Source organism: Ovis canadensis, chromosome 1 (assembly GCF_042477335.2).
Source record: "Ovis canadensis isolate MfBH-ARS-UI-01 breed Bighorn chromosome 1, ARS-UI_OviCan_v2, whole genome shotgun sequence".
Lineage (NCBI taxonomy): Eukaryota > Metazoa > Chordata > Mammalia > Artiodactyla > Bovidae > Ovis > Ovis canadensis.
Genome location: NC_091245.1, coordinates 273893478 through 273916705, shown reverse-complemented (window position 1 = coordinate 273916705; position 23228 = coordinate 273893478). Strand labels below are relative to the sequence as shown.

The window sequence follows — 23228 nt, the reverse complement described above, 5'->3', positions numbered from 1 at the left end:
CATCTTAGCCTTGTATGGATAGCTGTTATAAGTCCAGGCTTGTACTACTCACCTCAGACAGGCCAAGAACAATTTGTTGGGGCAAGAAACAGCAACTTTATTCAGAAAGACAGCAGACTGAGAGATTGGCGGACTAGTGTCCCAAAGATTTCATCTTCCCCAAGTTTGAATTCAGGCTTCTTTTACGCTAAAGGAGAGTAGGTGAAGTCCTGGTTCTAGCCAGACTCCAGAGGTATTCATTTCTTATTGCCACAGGTGGGCCTGATCAGCTTGTTTCCTGTGAGTTAAACAAAGGTATTTTATTTTAATTCTTTTCACACTTATGTTTTATTGGGTTTGTTTTATACAGTTTCAACTTTTTATTTTATATTGAAATATAGCTGATTAACAATGTTATGATAGTTTCAGGTGGACAGCAAATGGACTCAGCCATACATATCAGGGCATTCCTGGTGGCTCAGCTGGGAAAGAATCCTCCTGCAATGCGGGAGACCCGGGCTCAATCCCTGGGTTGGGAAGATCCTCTGGAGAAGGGAATAGCTACCCACTCCAGTATTCTTGCCTGGAGAATTCCATGGACAGAGAAGCCTGGTGGGCTACAGTCCATGGGGTTGCAAAGAGTCAGACATGACTGGGCCACTTTCATACATATACATGTATCCATTCTCCCCTAAACCCCACTCCCATCCAGGCTGCCTCGTAACCTAGAGCAGAGTTCCTTGTGCTGTGCAGTCGGACCTTGTTGGCTATCCATTTTAAATATAGCAGTATGTATAAAACAAAGGTATTTTAGCTTAATGCTCATTACCGGGGAGGCAGAATTCCCAGAGATGGGCCGTTATTGTACACTTTTAAGTTTATAGGCAACATCCCTTTAGTGATTAACTTGTTTAATAGAATACAAGTGTTCTTCCTTATTACATAGCCAAGTATAGTGTTTGAAAGAGCCAGAGAATGCATTCCTAATATCTAATATTTCATGATTACACATACCTTTTTGTTATTTTTTTGAAAGAATTTGAAGCATAACACAGAGAAAAGTACCTGAAAGGTAAAATGTGCCCTATGATTAATTGTAAGAGCAGAAACAGCCCCTTCATGCCTGCTACCATGAGCATGAGGATTGGATTGCCTTACCCTTCCTCCTGGACCGCAGGATCATCCTCTAGTTTTTACTCGGTTCTGCCTTTGTCTTTGAACACTTCTTCGTTCAGTTCAGTTCATTTGCTTAGCTGTGTCTGACTCTTTGCGACCCCATGAACCGTAGCACATCAGGCCTCCCTGTCCATCACCAACTCCCGGAGCCCACCCAAACTCATGTCCATCGAGTTGGTGATGCCATCCAACCATCTCATCCTCAGTCGTCCCCATCTCTTCCTGCCCCAATCCCTCCCAGCATCAGGGTCTTTTCAAATGAGTCAGCTCTTCATATCAGGTGGCCAAAGTATTGGAGTTTCAGGTTCAGCAACAGTCCTTCCAATGAACACCCAGGACTGATTTCCTTTAGGATGGACCTGTTGGATCTCCTTGCAGTCTAAGGGACTCTCAAGAGTCTTCTCCAACACCACAGTTCAAAAGTGTCAATTCTTCGGTGCTCAGCTTTCTTTATAGTCCAACTCTCACATCCATACATGACCACTGGAAAAATCATAGTCTTGACTAGACAGACCTTTGTTGGCAAAGTAATGTCTCTGCTTTTGAATATGCTGTCTAGGTTGGTCATAACCTTCTTTCCAAGGAGTAAGCATCTTTTAATTTCATGGCTGCAATCACCATCTGCAGTGATTTTGGAGCCCCCAAAATAAAGTCAGCCACTGTTTCCCCATGTATTTGCCATGAAGTGATGGGACTGGATGCCAAGATATTAGTTTCCTGAATGTTGAGCTTTAAGCCAACTTTTTCACTCTCCTCTTTCACTTTTATCAAAAGGCTCTTTAGTTCTTCATTTTCTGCCATAAGGGTGGTGTCATCTGCATATCTGAGGTTATTGATATTTCTCCCGGCAGTCTTGATTCCAGCTTGTGCTTCCTCCAGCCCAGGGTTTCTCATGATGTACTCTGCATATATGCTAAATCAGCAGGGTGACAATATACAGCCTTGACATACTCCTTTTCCTATTTGGAGTCTGTTGTTCCATGTCCAGTTCTAGCTATTGCTTCCTGACCTGCATATAGGTTTCTCAAGAGGCAGGTCAGGTGATCTGGTATTCCCATCTCTTGAAGAATCTTCCACAGTTTATTGTGATCCACACAGTGAAAGTGCTTTGGCACAGTCAATAAAGCAGAAATAGATATTTTTCTGGAACTCGCTTGCTTTTTTCATGATCCAGGGGATGTTGACAGTTTGATTTCTGGTTCCTCTGCCTTTTCTAAAACCAGCTTGAACATCTGAAAGTTCATGGTTTATGTATTGCTGAAGCTTGGCTTGGAGAATTTTGAGCATTACTTTACTAGTTTGTGAGATGAGTGCAATTGTGTGGTAGTTTGAGCATTCTTTGGCATTGCCTTTCTTAGGGATTGGAATGAAAACTGACCTTTTCCAGTCCTGTGGCCACTGCTAAGTTTTCCAAATTTGCTGACATATTGAGTGCAGCACTTTCACAGCATCATCTTTCAGAATTTGAAATAGCTCAACTGGAATTCCATCACCTCCACTAGCTTTGTTCGTAATGATGCTTCCTAAGGCCCACTTGACTTCACATTCCAGGATGTCTGGTTCTAGGTGAGTGATCACACCATCATGATTATCTGGGTCATGAAGATCTTTTTTGTATAGTTTTTCTGTGTATTGTTGCCACCTCTTCTTAATATCTTCTGCTTCTGTTAGGTCCATACCGTTTCTGTCCTTTACTGTGCCCATCTTTGCATGAAATCTTCCCTTGGTATCTCTAATTTTCTTGAAGAGATCTCTAGTCTTTCCCATTCTATTGTTTTCCTCTATTTCTTTGCACTGATCACCGAGGAAGCCTTTCTTATCTCTCCTTGCTGTTCTTTGGAACTCTGCACTCAAATGGATAGATCTTTCCTTTTCTCCTTTGCTTTTCTCTTCTCTTCCTTTCACAGCTATTTGTAAGGCCTCCCCAGACAGCCATTTTGCTGTTTTGCATTTCTTTTTCTTGGAGATGGTCTTGATCCCTGTCTCCTGTACAATATCATGAACCTCCATCCATAATTTCTTCATTAAACTCTGTTTAGTTATAACTCTTTGAATATGCTGTTTCCTATAGGAACTCTGACTCATAAATATAGTTTCCAAACTCCAGCTGTGTGTGAGTTCTTGTTTCTCCTCATCTTGGCCCAAAATGTCATTTCTGTTCATTCTTGACATCCTGATATGTAGCTTTTATTAACATTTCCTGGGTTACTAATTAAATAGAAGAGTTTTTCCTATATTCCGTGGATATTTGATAGCCTCTTTTATGAATGCCTGTTCAACTTCTTTGTTTTTTTACATTGGGTTGCATGTCTTCTTATTGATTTATAGGGGTTCTTTACATATTCTGGATATGAATAGTAGGTTAGATATGTTAAAAAATATTCTCATCTATTCTGTGACTTGGCTTTTTAATTCTTTTAATAGTATCTTTTGATGAAAAAACAGTCTGAAAATTTTCTTAATATAGTCTACTTATCAGTCTATCATTTTACATTTAATGTTTTTGTGCCTTATTTACAAAATCTCCCCCATTGCAAAGTTATGAAGATACTGTGTGTTTCAGAATTTTTAGGTTTTGCTTTTCACATTTATGTCTACAGTTCACCTGAAATTGTTTTTTGTAATGGTGTGAGTTAGTCAGTTTTCTTTTCCCTGTATGCATACTACCTTTCATTAGCACCATTTTCTTCTCTCTTCTTCACTGCTCTGCACCGCACCCTTTAAAAATATCAAGTGTGTCCATATATGCGTGAATCAGTTTGTGGGCTGTCTTTTCTCTTCCGTTGTTTTGTTTGTTTATACCTGCAAGAATATCACTCTGAAGCAAGTTGTCTTACCTCATCTTATCTCATTCTTCTTCTTTTTTTTTTTTTTTTTGATTGTGCTACTTGTTATGTGGGGTCTTAATTTCCCCCACCAGAGATCGAACCTCAACCCTCTGCAGTACGAATGTGGAGTCTTAACCTCTGGACCATCGAGGAAGTCCCCTTATTTACCTCATTCTTCTTTAAGAGTGTCTTGTTTGTTTTTGACCTTTGCCTGTTCATACACATTTTACAATCCATTTGTCAAGCTCTATAGAAATCTTATTGCAATTTTTATTGGATCTACATTGAATCTGTTAATTAGTTTGAAGAGAATGGACATCTTGCTAAGTCTTTCGGTCCATAAATGTGGCATAGCTATCCATTTATCTAGGTCTTCTTTCAATAATACTGTGTAGATTTCTGTGTAAAGATCCTGCACAGCTTATATGAGGTTATTCCCGTATTTTTAAGATTTTTTGATGCTATTGAAAAAGTGTCATGTAAAATTTTTAATTTCTGTTGATGATGACACATAGAAATAAAACTGAGTTTTCCATATTGATGTAACTAGCAAAGTTCCCAAACTTATTAATTCTAATGATTCATTTCTAAATTCTCTTGGTTGTTCTATATAAAAAATGATTATCATCTGTAAATAGTTAAAGTTTTGTCTATTTTCTCCCAATTCCTTGGCATTTTATTTCATTTTTTTGCTTATGCACTGAGTAGGACCCCAAACACAGTTTATGATGTGTTGTGATAATAAGCCTCTTCATCTTTTTTCCCAGGTTAAATAAATGAGATTTCAGTGTTTCACCATTAAAGTATGAAGCTTACTGTAGGTTTGACAGATGCCCTTTTTGATTGGTAATGTTTCTTTTAATTTCTAATTTGTTAAAAATTTTTATCATGAATAGATACTGAATCTCATCAAATGCCTTTTCTGCTTTTATTTGAGATTATCATATTTTATTCTTTACAATGTAAATTTGATCATTGATAATGGTTGAAATAACCTTTCATTCTTAGGATAAACTCAGCTTGATCATAGTACATACTATTCTGTTTTATATACCGTTGATTTGGTTTTCTGGGATTTTTTTTCAACTTTTTTGCATATGCACTTATGTGTGAAATGAGTCTATAATTTTCCTTTCTTATAATGTCCTAGACACGTTGAAATCAAGTTTTCCTCTTTTTTTATTATCTGGACAAGTTTATATAAGACTGACATTAATTCCTGTTTAGTCTGAATGTGCTGATAAGTCAATCTGGGCTTGGAAGTTTTCTTCATTTTTCTGAAGATTTCTTTTAAGAAGGTTTTAATCAATGTCTTTAATCACTACAGGAGTTCACATTTGTATTTCTTTGGAAATTTTGATAAATTACATTTTTAAAAATTTTATCAATTTCAGCTAAATTTTCACATTTATTGATAGGAAATTGTAATGTGCTGTTATAATTTTCCTAATGTCCATAGGATCTATAGTAACGTCCCCCTTTTCATTCCTAACTTTATTTCAATCTTTCCTTTCTTCTCCTTATTTATCCTTATCAAGGATTTATAAATAATCTTATCAAAGAACTAGACTGGGTTTTAATTTCTCAACTGTTTGGTCATTTTCTATTTTATAAATTTTGTCCTTATCATTTTTATTTTCCTCCTTTTTTCCTTTTTTTTTTTTCTAACTTCTTAAGATTAGTTGCTGTTAAGTCGCTTCAGTCGTGTCCAACTCTGTGCAACCCCATAGATGGCAGCCCACCAGGCTCCCCTGTCCCTGGGATTCTCCAGGCAAGAACACTGGAGTGTGTTGCCATTTCCTTCTCCAATGCGTGAAAGTGAAAAGTGAAAGTGAAGTCACTCAGTTGTGTCCGACTAGTAGCAGCCCCATGGACTGCAGCCTACCAAGCTCCTCCATCCATGAGATTTTCCAGGCAAGAGTACTGGAGTGGCTTGCCATTGCCTTCTCTGCTTAAGATTAGTAACTTTACCCATTTCTCATGAGTGATTAACTGCAGAACCAGTAACGCTTTTGTCGAATCCAGTTCACGTTTACTCTTCATTTACAGAACCTAACCTACCTCAAGTTAGAGTTAGGGTATAAATAATCGCTACGGCCGTTGCTTCATACCATGTTTTAAAATTTGTTTTAATTAGAGGTATTTTATGTCACATGTCCTTTAAATTATTCTTGTCAATTCTCGTTGCCCAAATGAGTCAATAACAACTGTCTGTAGCTGCCAAGATATTTCCTTAATTTGATTCATTTCTTCGAAGTACCTTACCTGCACATTCTTTATTCCTTTCATGTTGAATCAACTCCTTTACCAGAGTTTTGAAATTTCTTTTCTTAATTTAAACATTTTGACATTTCCCCCCTATAATCTGAACACATTCTAATCCTGTGGGACTCAGCTAAAATTTCATTTTCCCCAAGAGTCTTATATTAATGAATCTCATATTATTCTACTAACAGTAATTTAATAAACTAGATGCTCAGATATTTCTGGGATAAGTGAATAAACTTGTACTTTTTTGTATCTATATGACTATATTATTTATGTTGTTTACGTATTTTATGAATTGTAATCTGTAGCCTATTATGGTTTTACTAGTATATTTATTAATACACTTAAATTTTGTGACATTTTAATATTTCTGTGCCAGCATATGCTTTGAATTTTTTTCTGATTACATAATTTTTTTCTGATTACAGCACATTTTATAGCTCAACTTTGCCCAAATATTTGACTTAAAAAGTGGGAGTTATCCTGCATCCCAACCACTATACTGAGTTTTATACCTCAGGATGTTTTCTCTGCGTTTACTATAATAGATCTGGTAATATGTAAAACTTATGATCCCTTGAACAATTTCTATACAGTGAATTTGAATCTCATTCTTCTTAACAGCCTATAGTCTATTTACTCTCTGATAGAATTCAACTTATTCTCATTTTTTTTGATTAATAAAAGATCATTCTTATACCTGTCTTTGTTGTGAATATCTCTAAAAGGTGGATTTGTCAGATACAGATTGCTGAGTCAAAGGAAAAATTACTTTCTGATATGGTATTAATTTGTATTCTTAATAAATGAGAATGGGAGTGCTCTTTCTTCCACATTCTTGCCAATGTTGCAAAAATTAAAGGTTTTTTCACTTTTGAAAATATTAAATGTGGATAGGCCCAAAGTACTGTGCTTTTGATCTTCTTTAATTTCTTCCTCATTTGGATTTTCTTTAATATAAACAGTGAAATATTATGATAGAAACTCACCTCATTCATGTTATTTAACTTTATTAATTTTAAAATCTTTATTGCCTATATGTATACAATTGACATATAACAATGTATTATAACAATTATATAATTGACAATCGATAATTAACATATAATAATGTGTTAGTCTCAGATGTACAACATAATGATTTGATGTATATATACACTAATATCATGAAACAGCCACCACAGTAAGTCTAGTTAACGTCTATCACCACACCGTTTTCTTGTCATGAGAACTTTTAAAATTCACTTTCTTGCTGTTGCTGCTGCTGCTGCATTGCTCCAGTTGTGTCTGACTCTGTGCGACCCCACAGGCGGCAGCCCGCCGGGCTCCCCCGTCCCTGGGATTCTCCAGGCAAGAGTACTGGAGTGGGTTGCCATGTCCTTCTCCAATGCATGAAAGTGAAGAGTGAAAGTGAAGTCGCTCAGTCATGTCCGACTCTTAAGAGACCCCATGGACTGCAGCCCACCAGACTCCTTCGTCCATGGGATTTTCCAGGCAGCAGTACTGGAGTGGGGTGCCACTGCCTTCTCTGATACACTCTCTTAGCAACTCTCAAATATACGACATTGTACTGTTACTATAGTCATCAGGTTGGACGTTGCCTTCTCACCCACCCCTCTCCTCCTGCCTCCGGCAATCAACAACCTGTTCTCGGTGTTCATGAATTTCCTCTTCTTGTTACTATTATTCCACATTTGAGATCATGTGGTATTTGTCTTTCTCTGTATCACTTACTTTACTTAGCATAATGCACTCAAGGTCCATCCGTGCTATTGAAAATGGCATAATTTTGTTCTTTGTTATAACCAGTATTCTTCTTTATAGCCAGTATATGTGAACCACACTTTTATCCATTCATCCATTGACGGTCACTTCCGTTGCTTCCTTGTCTTGACCGTTGTTATTGATAATAATGCTGCAGTGGACACAAGGATGCAGATATCTTCTTGAGATAGCAATTTCATTTCCTTGGGATAAATATCCATAAGTGGAATTGCTGGTTCATACGAGTCGGACACGACTGAAGCGACTTAGCAGCAGCAGCAGCATGGTAGTTATATTTTTATCTTTTGAGGAACTTCCATACTATTTTCCATAGTGCCTGCACCAATTTATATTCCTACCAACAGTGTGGAAATGTTCCTTTTTCTCCACGTCCTTGTCAACACTTGCTATTCTCCTTTTTGTTTTTGATGATAGCAGTTCTAACACGTATGAGGTGACATTGCATTATGGTTTTAATTTGCGTTTCCCAACCAGTCCATTCTAAAGGAGATCAGTCCTGGGTGTTTGGAAGGAATGATACTAAAGCTGAAACTCCAGTACTTTGGCCACCTCATGCAAAGAGCTGACTCATTGGAAAAGACTCTGATGCTGGGAGGGATTGGGGGCAGGAGGAGAAGGGGACAACAGAGGATGAGATGGCTGGATGGCATCACTGACTCGATGGACGTGAGTCTGCGTGAACTCCAAGAATTGGTGATGGACAGGGAAGCCTGGCGTGTTGCGATTCATGGAGTCGCAAAGAGTCGGACACGACTGAGCAACTGAACTGAATTAATTGGTGATCCTGAGCCCTTCTCAAAGCTGTTTACATCCCATTGGTTTGGCTGGCCAGTAGGCACTTTATCCATGCAGCAACTGTTTGCTTATGTAATGCTTTTTAGGTCAGTGCATCTCATCTAACAATATACTACAGCTGACTTTCCCGCTTGCCATTTATACATGCACTAAATTATACTGTGAAGCTGATCAAACTGAATTGCTCTGTCCCGGTGTTTTCCACCTGGGGTGATTTTGCCTCCACTCTCAGGGATATTTGGCGGTGTCTGAAGACTGTTTAGGTTGTCATACTGGAGGCTAAGGAAGATGCTACTAGCATCTAGTGGGTGGAGACCACGCATGCTAACATCCTGCATTGCCTAGGGCAGCCTCCCAATGACCAAAAGTTACCCAGCCGCAAAGTACTGTTAGTGCAAAGGTTGAGAAACCCCACAGTCTGTTCCGAATAACAATTTAGTGCGTTCATGATTTTTTCTTCTGTCAGTATACCACATTACATCTGTGCTAAGGCACTTACTGGTTTTCAGAAGTCGGGATGTGTCTCCAATTGATGGATAAGGAAGTATTGTGGCTAGTTTTGTTGGGCCAAGTGATTCTTTTCTTTCCTAGTGATGTATTAAGTCATGGGATGCTTTCCATCTTACCATCCAGTCTTACGTTGATGAAATATGATTATGACTCTGTCTTATCCTTTCTCTTTTGTATACATATGCATCATTCTAATTTCAGCATAGGACTAGAAGTCCTATGCAGCATGACAATGTAATTGCCATAGTTTTAGACATTAAAAATCAATCTATGTCTAGCCTTGTATCTATAGTCATTCCACTCCATGCCTGCTTTAAGGTAAAAAGTAATATCCAATATCTGAAACAATTTTATATTTGATTTTATATTAAAATAGCTCCTCTTGGATTTAGTAAATAGACAATATTGATAGAATGCTTAAATTTGGTTCAGATGATGGATTTCTCCATTTGGGAGGTTCTGAATCATTCCAGCTTCTATTGATTTTTCTCCTCCACGTATATTCCTTACTCTTAAAATTCAAGCAAATGATTGGGAATTCAAATGATTTCCATGTTAGGCAGGAACATTTTAGATTGCTAGATTTTTTCACCTTAAACCTCTCTATTTTCTTAAATTTACAAGCACTTTGACTTACTCAAGGAACTCCATGCCTAATGAGTCTTGGGAAAAGGTAACAACAGAAATATCTTGTTTTCAGGATAAATTCTTTCAGATCATGTTTTGTGAAAGGTGTTGATCCCTAAATTGGAACCTAGTCAGATGACAGCGGCGCAGCTTAGGGGCGCGAGCTTTTATTCTGGGCTCTTACTGAAGGAAATCTGTATGTGTTCAGAGGGAAATGGGTTTTAATGTGTCCTGTCAATTCTTTTTTGCATTTATAAGTGAGGGGAAAAAAAACTAAGATAGTTAAAGGGTGGCAGTTTTGAGTTATTAAGAATGATTTGGATTAGCCTCAACTTCTCTGGGTCAGTACAAGGTAGCCGCTGATATTTCACATCTGGTTTTGGTTTGCAGTAACTAACAAAGAAGCCCAAGGTATGTGTAGCCCCATTGTTAGGGGTCTCTGCGCTCTTTTAAAGACAACGGGCTTCCCGCTCCAAAGGTCCTGAAATACTTTTAACTCCAATTTACAGATTAGGCGAAACCTCTTAGGTTAAGGGTCATTTAAGGCAGTTGAACAATTTCTTTGTGAACTTCCCAGTTTTCTGGCTGTTAAAAGAAAATAATAAAAGAAAAAGAGCTCCCCCAGCACAAGAATTCCATAAAACGGAGAGAGACGTGTGAGGCACAGTCATGGTTTCCATTCCTGATGAAAAGCTCGCAACAGCTTTAAGTAATATGGAATCAAATATCTCAAACCCCGGCTCAGTCTGGGAGGTGAGGTTTGGGTGCTCCGGCTGTCCAGGAGGGAAACAGTGATCCTTCATCTACAAGAAGCATTTGGGGGTTTAAAAGCAGAATAGCTGACCTTTGAAAAATGAAATCTCAGACCTTCAGGGAGAATTCCACTCAAGACTGCACTTTTTACCTGTTCACTTTTGGGGATGAGCACACACGACTATGGATTTTTGGAAACAGAGACCTACTGTGTGTCTCTTTGCTCACCCTAAAGCTCTCATCTGGTGCGTGGCCAGAATCCACCATTGCCTTCTTCCAGATGGCTCTCATTACAGTCAAAACTTGACCGATGGCAGCCCCCAAGGCGTGCTGGAAATCTTCGAGACAGCCATAAGGACACAGAGCTCCTGATTTCTAGGAGCTAATGTTTCAGGAAAAATAATAACAACGCCTTCTAAACACTAGGCCTTTTCTTTTTCGTAACTTGAGGTAATGAATCCTCTCCTTCTGCTTCTCATCTCTCACCCCCCTTTTCTGTGAAGTCACAGAGGGGGAAATTAAAGTTTTCCCACGTCTCCGTGGGAGAGTCATCTGGGGTTGATGGGCAGAGAAGTTTCTAGAAAACAGAAGCGGGGGCACCGGCAGTATGAAGCCTGGGGAGCCGCTGGCATTGGGTATGGACTGAGGGTGAAGGTCAGGAGTGGAGCAGCAGGGGTTCCACCTAGGTGGGGTCCAGGGACCCCAAGGCACTTACGCGTTTAACGAGCAGAGGGTGGGAGGGCGCAGAGACAAGCCCTTAATTCACATCTTCTGTCCTTTCTCTTGTGGAGACGCTGTTGTGATTTTTCCATCTTTCTCTCTCCACCTGATATGGGGGTCTTTAGGTTCGTTTTTTTGGCTGAGGACCGCTTGTCTCCTTTTCCACATCTTCAGTGGCTGACATAAAGCCGAGCATATAATGGGTGCCAGCCAAGGTTTGATAAGTGGATAAATAATCACGTAGAAAAAAGGTTGTTCTGCTGTAACGATGAGGCAAAAAGTAACAGGTCTTCTGATGGCATCCACCTTCGTCACTGCGGCTGACTTAGTGGCTTCAAACCATAATGATCATCTGACCACTGATCACAGTGATCACTTGGTCATTGTGATCTGATATTACTACTCCTCATTGGTTCCAGGGCTGGGAGGGGACGTTTTCTCTCGGGGTCTCTCAGGGGGTTGCAGTCAGCAGGCATCTGGGGCTGGGGTCATCTTGAACGTTGCCTCACTTGCACTGCTGAGGGTTGGTGCTGCCTGCAGGCCAGGTTGCTCGCCTACAAACGGCCTCTGTGTGTGCCTCGGGCTTCCTCTCAGGGTGGTGGTTGAGACGTAAGGGGGGCTGCTCCCCAGAAAACCTGGGGGAAGCTGTATCACCTTCACAGGTCACCTTGGAAGTCGTGTAGCTGAACTTACCCTGCAGAAACCAGCCCACCAGCTTGGGTGGGACCAGTGTCAGCATCACCTTGTAAAATGGGCTCATGTGACAGGATGTCTGACTGGAGCATCTTGGGAAATACGATTGTCACAATTGAGACCGAAAATGCCTGGAAATGCAGTGAGTCTGTCCTTCAGTGCCCGTGAAGCCGACCTGGCTGCTGAGATAGTTTAGTTGGAAATAATTTGCATCACAGTTCAAAATGACCAGGGTCGTGGGGTATGGGAATGACAGCCTTCATGTTATTTTGTGACTCAGGTAAGTCTGCTGTAAACACAACGTGATGCAGGCACAATAAAGGGCGTGGATCATTCACTCATTCAGTCTTTTTTTCCCCCCTTGTTCAGTCATTCCATGTTTATTTATCATTGACTCTCCATTCCCTGCCAGGTACTGTGGGTCAGTTATTGAGATGGGAATCCCATAACGCACAGAGCAGAAGATCTCTTAGGGACCACTGGCCTCCTTCACTTCTCAGCACCTTGATCTGGGTGGGGGAGCTTGCTCAAGATAGTCACCTCTGAAGTTACCCCGGGCAGGTGGCCTGGATGCTTGGGAGAGGGGTTGGCAGACTGCTGGGGGAGCGGGCATCATGGTGGGGTGAGGGCAGAGAGCCAGTGTGCTGTCATCTGCCATCTGTCTTCATCTTTATCATGTGTGTGTGTGTGTGTGTGTGTGTGTGTGTGTGATAAGGAGAAAGGGGAGCGAGGTGGAAAGGAGAAGTGGGAAGGTCGTGCATGGCTCACAACTTAAGCAGCAGCTTTCATCTTCATTTCAAGTGAAAATCCGGGGACTCATCCATCAGGCCGTTGAAAACCAGCTGAACAGCACGGATGCTGGGCCCGGTCCCTTCAGACTTGAGGGAAGAGATAGTGGTCTGGCCACCGCCCTTCCCGGCTTCCCTCATAGCTCAGAGGCTTCCCTCGTAGCTCATTCGGTAAAGAATCTGCCTGTAGTGTAAGAGACCCGGGTTCGATCCCTGGGTCAGGAAGATCCCCTAGAGAAGGGAAAGGCAACCCACTCCAGTATTCTTGCCTGCAGAATTGCAAGGACAGGGGAGCCTGGCGGACGGCAGTGCCTGGGGTCACAAAGAGTCGGACAGGACTTCGGGACTGAACCACCACGCCCCCGCCCCTGGCCGCCGCCACGCCCCCGCCCCTGGGCGCCGCCACGGCTGGACCTGCCCTCACCACCCATCCCCGCAGAGTCTCGAGTTCATGGTAGACTGTGGTCCCCTAGAGGCTGCCCGCTGGCACAGCGCACGCTGCCTTCCCAGGGCCCTTTTGCTCATTCATTCACTCACTCAGTCATTCCTTCAGCCTGCTGAGCACCAGCCCTGTGACGGAGCCGTGGGGGCCCCTGGGGACCGCTCTTCTCAGGCTCCAGGGTGCGGGAAGGGTGGCCCAGAGCAGCGTGCGTAATACCTGCTAATCCTCCCTTGAACAGGCCTGCAGACATACTAATGGAAGGCCAGGTGGAAGTCTGCCCGGGTGAGTTAGATGACTAGTTCAGTCCCCAAGCAGATGAGGACAAGGCCAGGCTGAGACTCCACCGCCCTGAGCCAAGGCCCCTGAGATCGGGCTGCTGCCGTGGGCTTGGGCCCCCTTGGGATGCCCCGGGCTCCCCCTGCAGCCTAAGCATGTCGATTTCGCCTGTGGACCTAGACAGTAGGCCTGCACTCACAGCCTCAGTTTCCCACTGAACTAGCTTAGAGTAGGCAGTCAGGGTTGTGGGTGGGCTTCCCTGCTGGCTCAGCTGATAAGGAATCTGCCTGCAATGCAGGAGACCTGGGTTCCATCCCTGGATTGGGAAGATCCCCTGGAGAAGGGAAAGGCTACCCACTCCAGCATCCTTGCCTGGAGAATCCCATGAACAGGGGAGCCTGGCGGGTTGTCGTCCCTGGGGCTGCAGAATTGGACACAGCTGAGTGACTAGCACATACACACGGGGCTGTGGGTGCCTGCCGGTTGGGCTGTTCTTTTGCAGCCGATGTCGTTTATCTAGAGCCGGATCAGGGCGAAGCTGGGCAAGGAGTCCCAGCTCTTAATGGTCTCCAACGCCTCATGCCGCTCCTCTGTGCCATTTACGTGCCCAAGTCAAGCTTGTTTCCCTTTAGAAATCACAGATGGACAGAGGAAATACTACCTTAATTTTCCTTCTGTAGAACACTCTGCACACGAACCTCTGCTCCATTGGCAGACCAAGGGGAAAAATCTGTCAATCGCAGTTACCGGGGGGCCCTTCAGATGTTGGTGGGAGCCCCCCCGCCGACAGCCAGAAGCACAAACAGCCCTCATCCACTGACCTCACTCTTCTTGGTACACGAACCAAAGTGAAAGGAAAACAGTGAAATACACAGATATGTTCAAGTACAAGCGAAGACAAAAAGAGAAAAGTCGCAAAATAAATTAACTTTTTCTGTTTTGCAAATATTTCCAAGGCACTGAATTTTTCTTTAAGTGTGTAGTCTGTTGATGACCTTCAAAGTCCGTGTAATTGCATAATAGGATTATTCTCAAGAAAGCTCCTGTATTTAGTTTAAAGGCTCATATTATTCAACTCTATTTATATGTACCTCCATATTGCGTATCATTTTGATGTGTTGCATTATAAGAAATTGAGAGACTACAGGAAGAGAGCACAAAGTCTCTTTCACATTTTACAGTATAATCCGTATCCCACAGTCCTCAAGTCTGGAAAGAATATCTGACTTTAGGCAAGGTGCTAGCCGTGAAAACAGAAAATAAATGCATTCAAAATTTACCATTTATTTGATGGAACTTGCACTGGGGGCTTACTGAACCCTATAGAATTATCATGAAATAGAATATTTTTCAGGGTTTGAAATTATTCGCAGTGATGTAGAACAATTATACAATTTCCATGGTCAGAAGAATGAATTAGTCTTATGTGCAGATCTGTTTATATTTATTTTTATTATTTGTATTTCTTTATGTCCCATAATGTTGAAAAAGGTTTAATTTTCAAAAAAGTTCCTACATTTTGAATATTGGACTTTGATTTTAATGGATTAAAATGAGATAATTTCATATTGTTATAATACCAATTCAAGAAATGTAAAAGGCAAGAATTGGGCATACTCATCGCCCCTCTAAAGACCTTTTAGAGGGACACTTAGCGCCCTCTAGTGACCACAGTCCAAGCTGTTCAAAAGGAAATTCCCTGCAAAACTTCTGGTTTCCAGCTAGCAAACAAAGCAGTGTAGTTTGTAGTTCTTTGGACAATAGGCTGTTGCTTTCCAAAATTCTTGAGGCAGGATTCTTTTTGTAGCTGTTATAAAGGGTAAAAAGTATCCAGTAGGCAACCCGTGGCTTCTCTGGCTGCTCACTGACAACACGTTCAGAAGGAACATTTCCACTTGTCCCCGGTGGATACTGTAGCTTTCCCAGGTGATGTGCTGATGCCTGCACGGCACAGATCGGAAGCAAACTGAATTCATCTACCTCCTACTTTCCACTCAGCTCAGTGCATTTCAGTAGAATTAAGCAAGTTTTCTTTTCCTGAGAATGAAGTAGGAAAAAAAAAAAAAAAACTGGCCTGCTCTCTGCACCTTCCGAAAGAGAAAGTTTACTTCTCTTTGCAGAGGGAGAGGGTGTGGTCCAGAGAGGGGGCACGCGCGGAGAGGGTGCCCTGCAGAGGAGGGGGTGCCCTGCAGAGGAGGGGGTGCCCTGAAGAGGAGGGGGTGCCCTGCAGAGGAGGGGCACGATGCAGAGAGGGGCAGCATAGGGAAAAGACAGCCTGATGGGGCTGCCAGAGGGGGGCAGACCCTGTTTGCCTCCCCTGCCTTCAAGTGCGGGCCTAGGACCCAGTTAAGTCAGCAGGTTGCCTGATTACACCCATGCGAATCTAAAAACACTATTCGTGGCAGAGTGCGTGGTTCTGTGGCTTCCTTTCTGATTCCATCTGCGATAGAAATAAATCCGTGAAAGCATAAACAAATTGTTGTTGTTGTTCATTTGCCAAGTCGTATCCGGCTCTTTGCGACCCCATGGACTACAGCACGCCAGGCTCCCCTGTCTTTCATTATCTCCCAGAGGTTGCTCAGACTCCTGGCCTTTGAATTGGTGATGCTATCTAACCATCTTGAGCTCTGTCTCCCCCTCTTCTCCTTTTACTCTCAGTCTTTCCGAGCCTCAGAGTCTTTTCCAATGAGTTGGCTCTTCACATTAAGTGGCTAAAGTGTTAGAGCTTCAGCATCAGTCCTTCCAGTGAATAGTCAGGGTTGATTGCCTTTAGGATGGACTGGTTTGATCTCCTTACAGTCCGAGGAACTCTCGAGAGCCTCCTCTAGCACCAGTTTGAAAGCATCAATTCTTTGGCACTCAGCCTTCTTTATGGTCCAGCTCTCACATCAAATTGAGTGACATGGAAAGAAAAGTCGTCTCAGTCTGAGACTAAAACAGCCTTTATAAGCAAGGGGAGCAGCTGTGGACAGCAGGTTTCTCTGTAAATTTCCATTAACTGAGTGACATTATGGTCCAATGTGAATGATCTTTCTTTGAGCAATAGTGTATCATTTCTTTAAGGGATAATTTATAAAATCATTGTAGATTAAGACAAAAATAAATGCTGATGTTCAGTATCATAACTGAGACTGACACATTTTAAAAAAAAACTTTATAAGTATAGCAAGTGTTCAAAATCTAAGTGAATTTCAACAGCCCCGGATAACTTCTTGGGGTGGCTGGGGGGAAGGACTGATGACAGTGACTCGGACACAGAACCCTAGATCTGAGTAGCAGGTGGTGGGTCAGGACAGCCTTACGGTGGACAGTACCTTTTTGAGCCCTCTGGTTATGTGGTGTGGATGCTGGACTGTCTGTGGTGACCAGGGGCAATCTGGTGACGGTAACACTGATACTTGTTTATGCCCCAGTTACATGAATGAAGACCTTGAAATGTGCTTAATGCTTCATAAATTGTATATAGAAGCGTGATCTTTTAAACAGGAAATTTGAATGCTCCTTTAAATGATTGTGTCAAAATAATTATTCTTGTCTCTTTTGTTTTTGCTTTTTTATGAAAAAAAATGTTGTGTCATTTCTTGTCAGATTCCGCATATAGGGGGTCTCATACAAACTGCTGTGCCGCCCAGGAGGCTCTGCTCCATGTCACGCGGCAGCCTGGGTGGGGGGCGGGTCTGGGGGAGAGTGAATGCACGTCTGTGTATGGCTGAGTCGCTCTGCTCTGCACCTGAACTATCACAGCATTGTCAATCGGCTATACGCCAATACAAAATAAAAAGTTAAAAAAGAATGTTTACAGCCTTAAGTATTAAATTGACATATTTAGGGTTCCTGATACGGGTTTTAATACTCCGGCATCTTTAGAACCATTGGGTAAGAGGCAGAGTTGGCAAAACGTGAGGATACAGGTGATGCTTATGAAATCGTGTCCACTGAAATCATTGCTCCATCTGGGCCTAAAGAACTGAACTTGACACATGCTTCAGAATGAAGGAAATTGCAGCCTGGTGTTGAGAAGTTGAGGATTTACTGTGTGATAACAACTTCCTTGGTTTAGATTAGTTCAGATCCACCAAGACGCTAAAGAATGCATTAACCACTTAGAGAAACCTGTTGAAACATTAGTTATTTAAATGGAAATTGAATTATTTCTTCATGTGTGGCTGGAGGGCATGCCACATACCGTCTTACCTAATGAAACTGTACTCGTGAGGTCTGCTTCAAGTGGAACAGTGGTCCTTACTGAGTAGACGATGGGTGACCTTGGGGCTAAGAATGCCTTATGCTGTCTGTGTTCTCAGGCAAATCCTCCAATTGACAGAGAAGGAAAACTTCCACTGAGTGATGTAGTTTTCCATTGTGGGGGCTGCTCCAGAGGCCTGATCCTTATCTACAGTCTCAGGCGTGTCCCTGCCAAAAATCCGTGGGACATCCTTCTTGCCGGGCTCTCTTGAATAATCCAAATATTATACATTTTAAGGTTCATGTGTCATCCTAGGAACAATAAATATTCGGCACTTTGGTCCTATTGTTTTGTCCGTAAAGAGTCTGTTTTACGGACTGATCCCAAGCTCTGTGTGTGAGGAATTTGAGTCACTGAACAGAGGCTTCCTGAACGCTGAGAACCCAGGCAGTGGACCGAGTCCTGTCCTCTCTGTTCCTTAGTGCCCACCGGCGCGCCAGCAATGGACAAGGCACTCATTGACTGGAGGGAGTAAAGCTGGAGAGATGACCGTCACAAAGCACACAAGTGTCTGATTGGGTTCCCTTACTGAAATGAATCAGAAAGCTACTTTATACTTGTTATTTTTCAGTCGCTAAGTCTTGTCCGATTCTTTTGCGACCCCATGGACTGTAGCCTCTGTCTCTGGGATTTCCCAGACAAGAATACTAGAGTGGGTAGCCTTTCCCTTACTCAAGGAATCTTCCCAACCCAGGGATTGAACCCAGATCTCCCAACTTGCAAGCGAATTCTTTACCAGCTGATCCGTGTAGCGTTAGTCGCTCAGTCGTGTCCGACTCTTTGCGACCCCATGGACTGTAGCCCACCAGGCTCTTCTGGCTGTGAGGATTTTCCAGACAAGGATGCTGGAGTGGGTTGCCATTTCCTTCTCCCTGGGCTTTTCCTGACCCAGGGATTGAACCCAGGTCTCCTGCACTGCAGAAGGATTCTTTACCATCTGAGCTACATGGGAAGCCCTACCCTATTTTTGTGGAAGTTTATAAAATAATTTTGGTCCACACACATATAGAGTTTGATAAGTGAATATCCTGTGCTCCATGTTGTACAGATATTTACAAAAGAAATTGAACATTGCATGTTGCTTATGTAGCTTTCATATTACAGTGTAACATATTTATTGTAACTTTTTTAAAGAAAGAAATATATTAGAACTTTTTATTTAACACTATATTATAAAAATTTTATAACTCAAAGAATAGAGCAAATGGTACAATGAATACTCATATAAGTTATGATTGAGGTTTGGCGATTATGTAATTTTGTCATTTCACATTGTTATTTTTCATGAATTATTTTAAATAAGTTGCATAAGTTATTGACTTTTCATCTTCAGTACTTCAGAATGCAGCTGTAAATAGTAAGGCAGTTTTTCTACAAAGCATTATTAAAGCTTTTAATGTAAATAGTTTAAAAATTCTGTAATATGATGCAACAATCATCATATATTTGAATTTCTCTGGCAGCTCCAGAAAAGTTTTCGACCTCAAAGTCATTGATACCAATATCTAATTGTAGACCAGAATTTAGATTTGGGCTTTGGGCTTCTTAAGTTCCATTTAATCTAGAACTTTTCTCTCCTGCTCCTCACCTGTTTTGTTTTGTTTTTTTTTTTCATGGTATTGACTTGCTAAACATACAAAGCAATATATTCTGCATTTTTATAGAATAGTTGAGCAACCTTCATTCTGTTTTATTATTTACTTGTTTATCTATTTATTGTTTTTGAAATTATTATAACTGTTCTGAAAATATAGGTGAACCAAAAGGGAAAGGAGGAAAAACAAACAAAAAAACCAAAGATCCTCTATTACCATTGTAGTACGTGGCCTACTGATGTTTCTACTTTGCCTTTTTATTTTTAACAAAATGAGTCTGTGATATAATTCTCCATTATAGCCTGACTTTTAACTTATCAGACACCGTACTGTGATTTTCCGTGTCACCAAGTATTCATCTTCTGCATCGTTTTCCTGCAGTCTCTCCAGTAACGATAAGTCTGTCATGGTGTGGATGTCGAATGCAGGGATCAAGCTGTCAGTCGTGAGTGAGTCTTCCGTTACGTCTCCAGCTAAGATTCTGGCTCATCATCTCCTTGCTACGCTCATACGTCATTTTTCAGATCTGTGTTGCCCTCACTTCAAGTGTTCTCAACCCTTGACCTTCCCGTGTACATCCCACGCAGAGAAGTTTGTAGGAGAACAAGGATGGGAATTTGATGACTCTTTAGAAAATGGGAAAATGTGGTTTTAGCATAATCACTGACAGTGTTCCTTTTATAGTTACAGTAATTGTAGGTTCTATTTTACACTCTTTTTTCATTTGGAGTAGGGTATGAATGGGCTTCCCAGGTGGCAAGGTGGTAAAGAATCCGCCTGCCAGTGTAGGAGATGCAGGAAACGTGGGTTTGATCCCTGAGTTGGGAAGATTCCCTGGAGTAGGAAGTGGCAACACACTCTGGTGTTCTTGCCTAGAGTATCCCATGGGCAGAGGAGCCTGGTGGGCTACAGTCCACGTGGTTGCAAAGAGCCCGGACACGCAGGATACGAACAGGCTGATGAAGGGTTTTGGTAACTTGATGGTCAGTGGGTCCGTGATGGATAAATACAGAGTGGAAGTGTGCAGTTGATTCACATGGGTGCTGGGGGAGCCACAGCGTGCCTCCTTGGTGCTTACTGTGAACCAAGCGGGCAGAAGATGACCCTGGCTTGAGAGAGTCTCGGAAGGATGACCAAGATTAGCCTCCCATGCAGAGGCTCCCTAAGGTCGTCCTTGAAACAGGCCTGCACGGAGACCGCAGGGTGGTTTTTTCGAAGAAGCGTTGGTGTCCCACTGGAAGGCAGCTCAGTCCTTAGTCTGCCGAGTAATCTCGAGCTGAGTCTGTTTGATGGCAGAGGCTTGGGTGGGCGGATGGGAGCACCAACTGATATGTCTGTCTTTAGATGACTTCCGCCTAGAACAGTGTTTGGGAAATGGTTTCCGTATTACTGTATTCTAATTAATAGATATGCCTTATGCTGTCAAAAGTCAATTGAAGTTCCCCCCCTTTTTTTTTTCCTAAGAATTCTGCATTAAATAGAGAATCCTGGGCTGGGAACAGCTCTTATGCTGTTCTAGACATCCAGAATAATTCTCTTGGAAGATAACAGAAATCAGTCAACTTTTGTCCTTAGGAATGAGGAAGATCTGCTGTTTTAATTTTGTAACTGAATTGATAGCTCATTATCTCAAAATGGAATTTTTGTTTCATCATTTTCTATAGTATATGCACTTTAAAAACAAGACAAAAGGAAACTTATGGGTGGAATCTTCAGGAAATAGATCAAAGAGTATCACTGGGTTTTCTTGTGTAAGTTCCAAGCAAATACATTCGTCTAATAAAATTTTATTAAGTAATAAGATTTGTATATATATATGCAAGAGAGGGAGAGAGCAAAGCAGATGTAAATTACTAAAGCTGGAGGAGCTGGTAAAAAGGATATTAGAAATTCTTTAAGTTATCTTGTAGCTTTTCTCTAAGTTTGACGTTATTTCTTTTTCTTAAAATGTCATGGGTGTGAAGTTGATTTATGATGTCATGTTCATTTCTGCTGTCCAGCAAAGTGGCTCGGTTATACATAGATAGATTCTTTTTCATATTCTTTCCCATGATGGTTTATCCCAGGGCAGTGAGTATAGTTCCTGGTGCTGTATGGTAGGACCTTGCTGTTTATCCATTTTTGTATATAATAGCTTGCAAGGTTGCATTTGCTAACTCCAAACACCCAGTCATCCCTCTCCCACCCCCAGCCACCCCCTCGGCAACCACAGATCTCTTCTGTGTGCCTGTAGGTCTGTTTCTGTTTCCTCCAGAGCTTCATTTGTGTCATATTTTGTTTCTTTTTTTAAAAATGAATGTGAGCATTTAAAAAAAATTATGGGTGTGTCATATTTTATATTCCTCACATACATGACATCCTATGGCATTTGAAGTTTGACATTATTCCTGAATGAAGAGTTAGACGTTTTCACTGTTCACTCTTTGATTGAGTTAGACAAGAACCAAGGAGTTCAGGGCAAGACCCCTCAAGGAAGAATTAGATCTCCATAAAAATGCTGCTGTTTTCTGCTGCAGGGAACAAGTGCTGGGCTAGAACCCAGGCTGCAGTGGTGCGGGGGTGATGTGGGGCCAGGCAGAACTTTCTTCCCTGGCTTTTTTTTTTTTTTTTTTTAGACACAGTGGTCACCCTACTTAAGGCTGCTCTTTGGAAAATCCATAATAGAATTCTGCTGATCAGGGTGCCACCACTCACATTTTAAAAGTGGATGCTTCTTAGCAGACTAAAAAAACAAGGAATCTCAGTGGAGCTGAAAGAGCGTTTCCCACCCCCCCCCACCCCCCAGCCCTCCTGAATCCTTGTGGAAGCTGCCCAGATAAAACAACTCAGTACTTTGAAATTTTAGGGGAAACACAATTTTAATCAGCCTGCCATCTCATTTATTGTTTGGAGATGAAAAGAGCGGAAATCAGCGTCCCCTCGAAATACAGATGCTGAGCACTGGTCAGGGTCTGATTTTTACATGGAGTGAAACTTCTTACACGTTCTCTTTGCTGCTGCTTTCTTTCTCCTCCTCCATTCTTTCTTGCTTCCCCTTCTCTCCTTTTCTTTCTTTTCCTTCATGCTTCCTTCCCCTCCTTCTCCTCATCCCTCCCTTCTCCTTTCTTTCCTTCTCCCTCCTCCTCTTCCTCCTCCCATCCTGCCTCCTCCTCGGGCTCCCTTCTCCTGCTGTTGTAAGCCAAGGGGGAAATCGTGGGATCAGTAAAATCTGTAGGCACGCGGGCTCATTTCTGGGGCTCTGACACAGGCAGGCCTGAAGTCTGTGTGAAGTCAGCTCAGTGACCGTCCGCCTCCGAGACCGCGTGCTGCGGGATGACTCAGGGTTGGGTCTATTGTGTTCTGCGGGTCCCCTCTGGAGACCACACCTCTTTACTGGCCCAGCTTTCGTGTGGCTCCATTCAAAGCAAAATGTTGTTTCTTCCAGAGAACAAGTAATTTCCTGCAAGTGAGTAATTAAAAGGCCTGAAACCCTCTAAGGAATGTTCAGGCCTGAGTTAGCTGCACTTCCTCCGAGTGGAAAACAGACGTGTGGCCCTGAACTTGCAGCTCGGATTTTAAAACACTTAATGAGGATATGGCATCCTTTTGTAAGGAGGAGTTCTCTCAGGGTCTGCTGTCTGCAGCCTGGACACTTGTCAGAGTGGGGTCAGTTTGATGTTTTCAGCTAGAAAACGTGTGTTATTGTGTAAGTTCTTTGGGTTTTAAGTAAACATTTGAAAATGACCATTTGACGGGTTTATTTTCTTC

At 42.1% G+C, this 23228-nt stretch overlaps 1 protein-coding gene and 1 long non-coding RNA gene across 4 annotated transcripts in view; one reads left to right on the top strand and one right to left on the bottom strand.

Annotated features, from left to right (window-relative positions):
- The window catches only part of LOC138428229 (uncharacterized), a 1104918-nt gene that overhangs the window by 773157 nt on the left and 308533 nt on the right, over window positions 1–23228 (bottom strand). The window lies entirely within an intron of this gene.
- Window positions 1–23228, top strand: part of ERG (ETS transcription factor ERG) — a 323311-nt gene that overhangs the window by 166690 nt on the left and 133393 nt on the right. The window contains exon 1 of one of the 3 annotated variants that reach the window (XM_069568508.1): window positions 22967–23126. The exons of the other annotated variants lie outside the window; for them this stretch is intronic. The gene's annotated coding sequence lies outside the window, so the exon portion shown is untranslated. Of the gene's footprint in view, window positions 1–22966; window positions 23127–23228 lie in introns of those variants that run through there. 3 annotated transcript variants of the gene reach the window in all.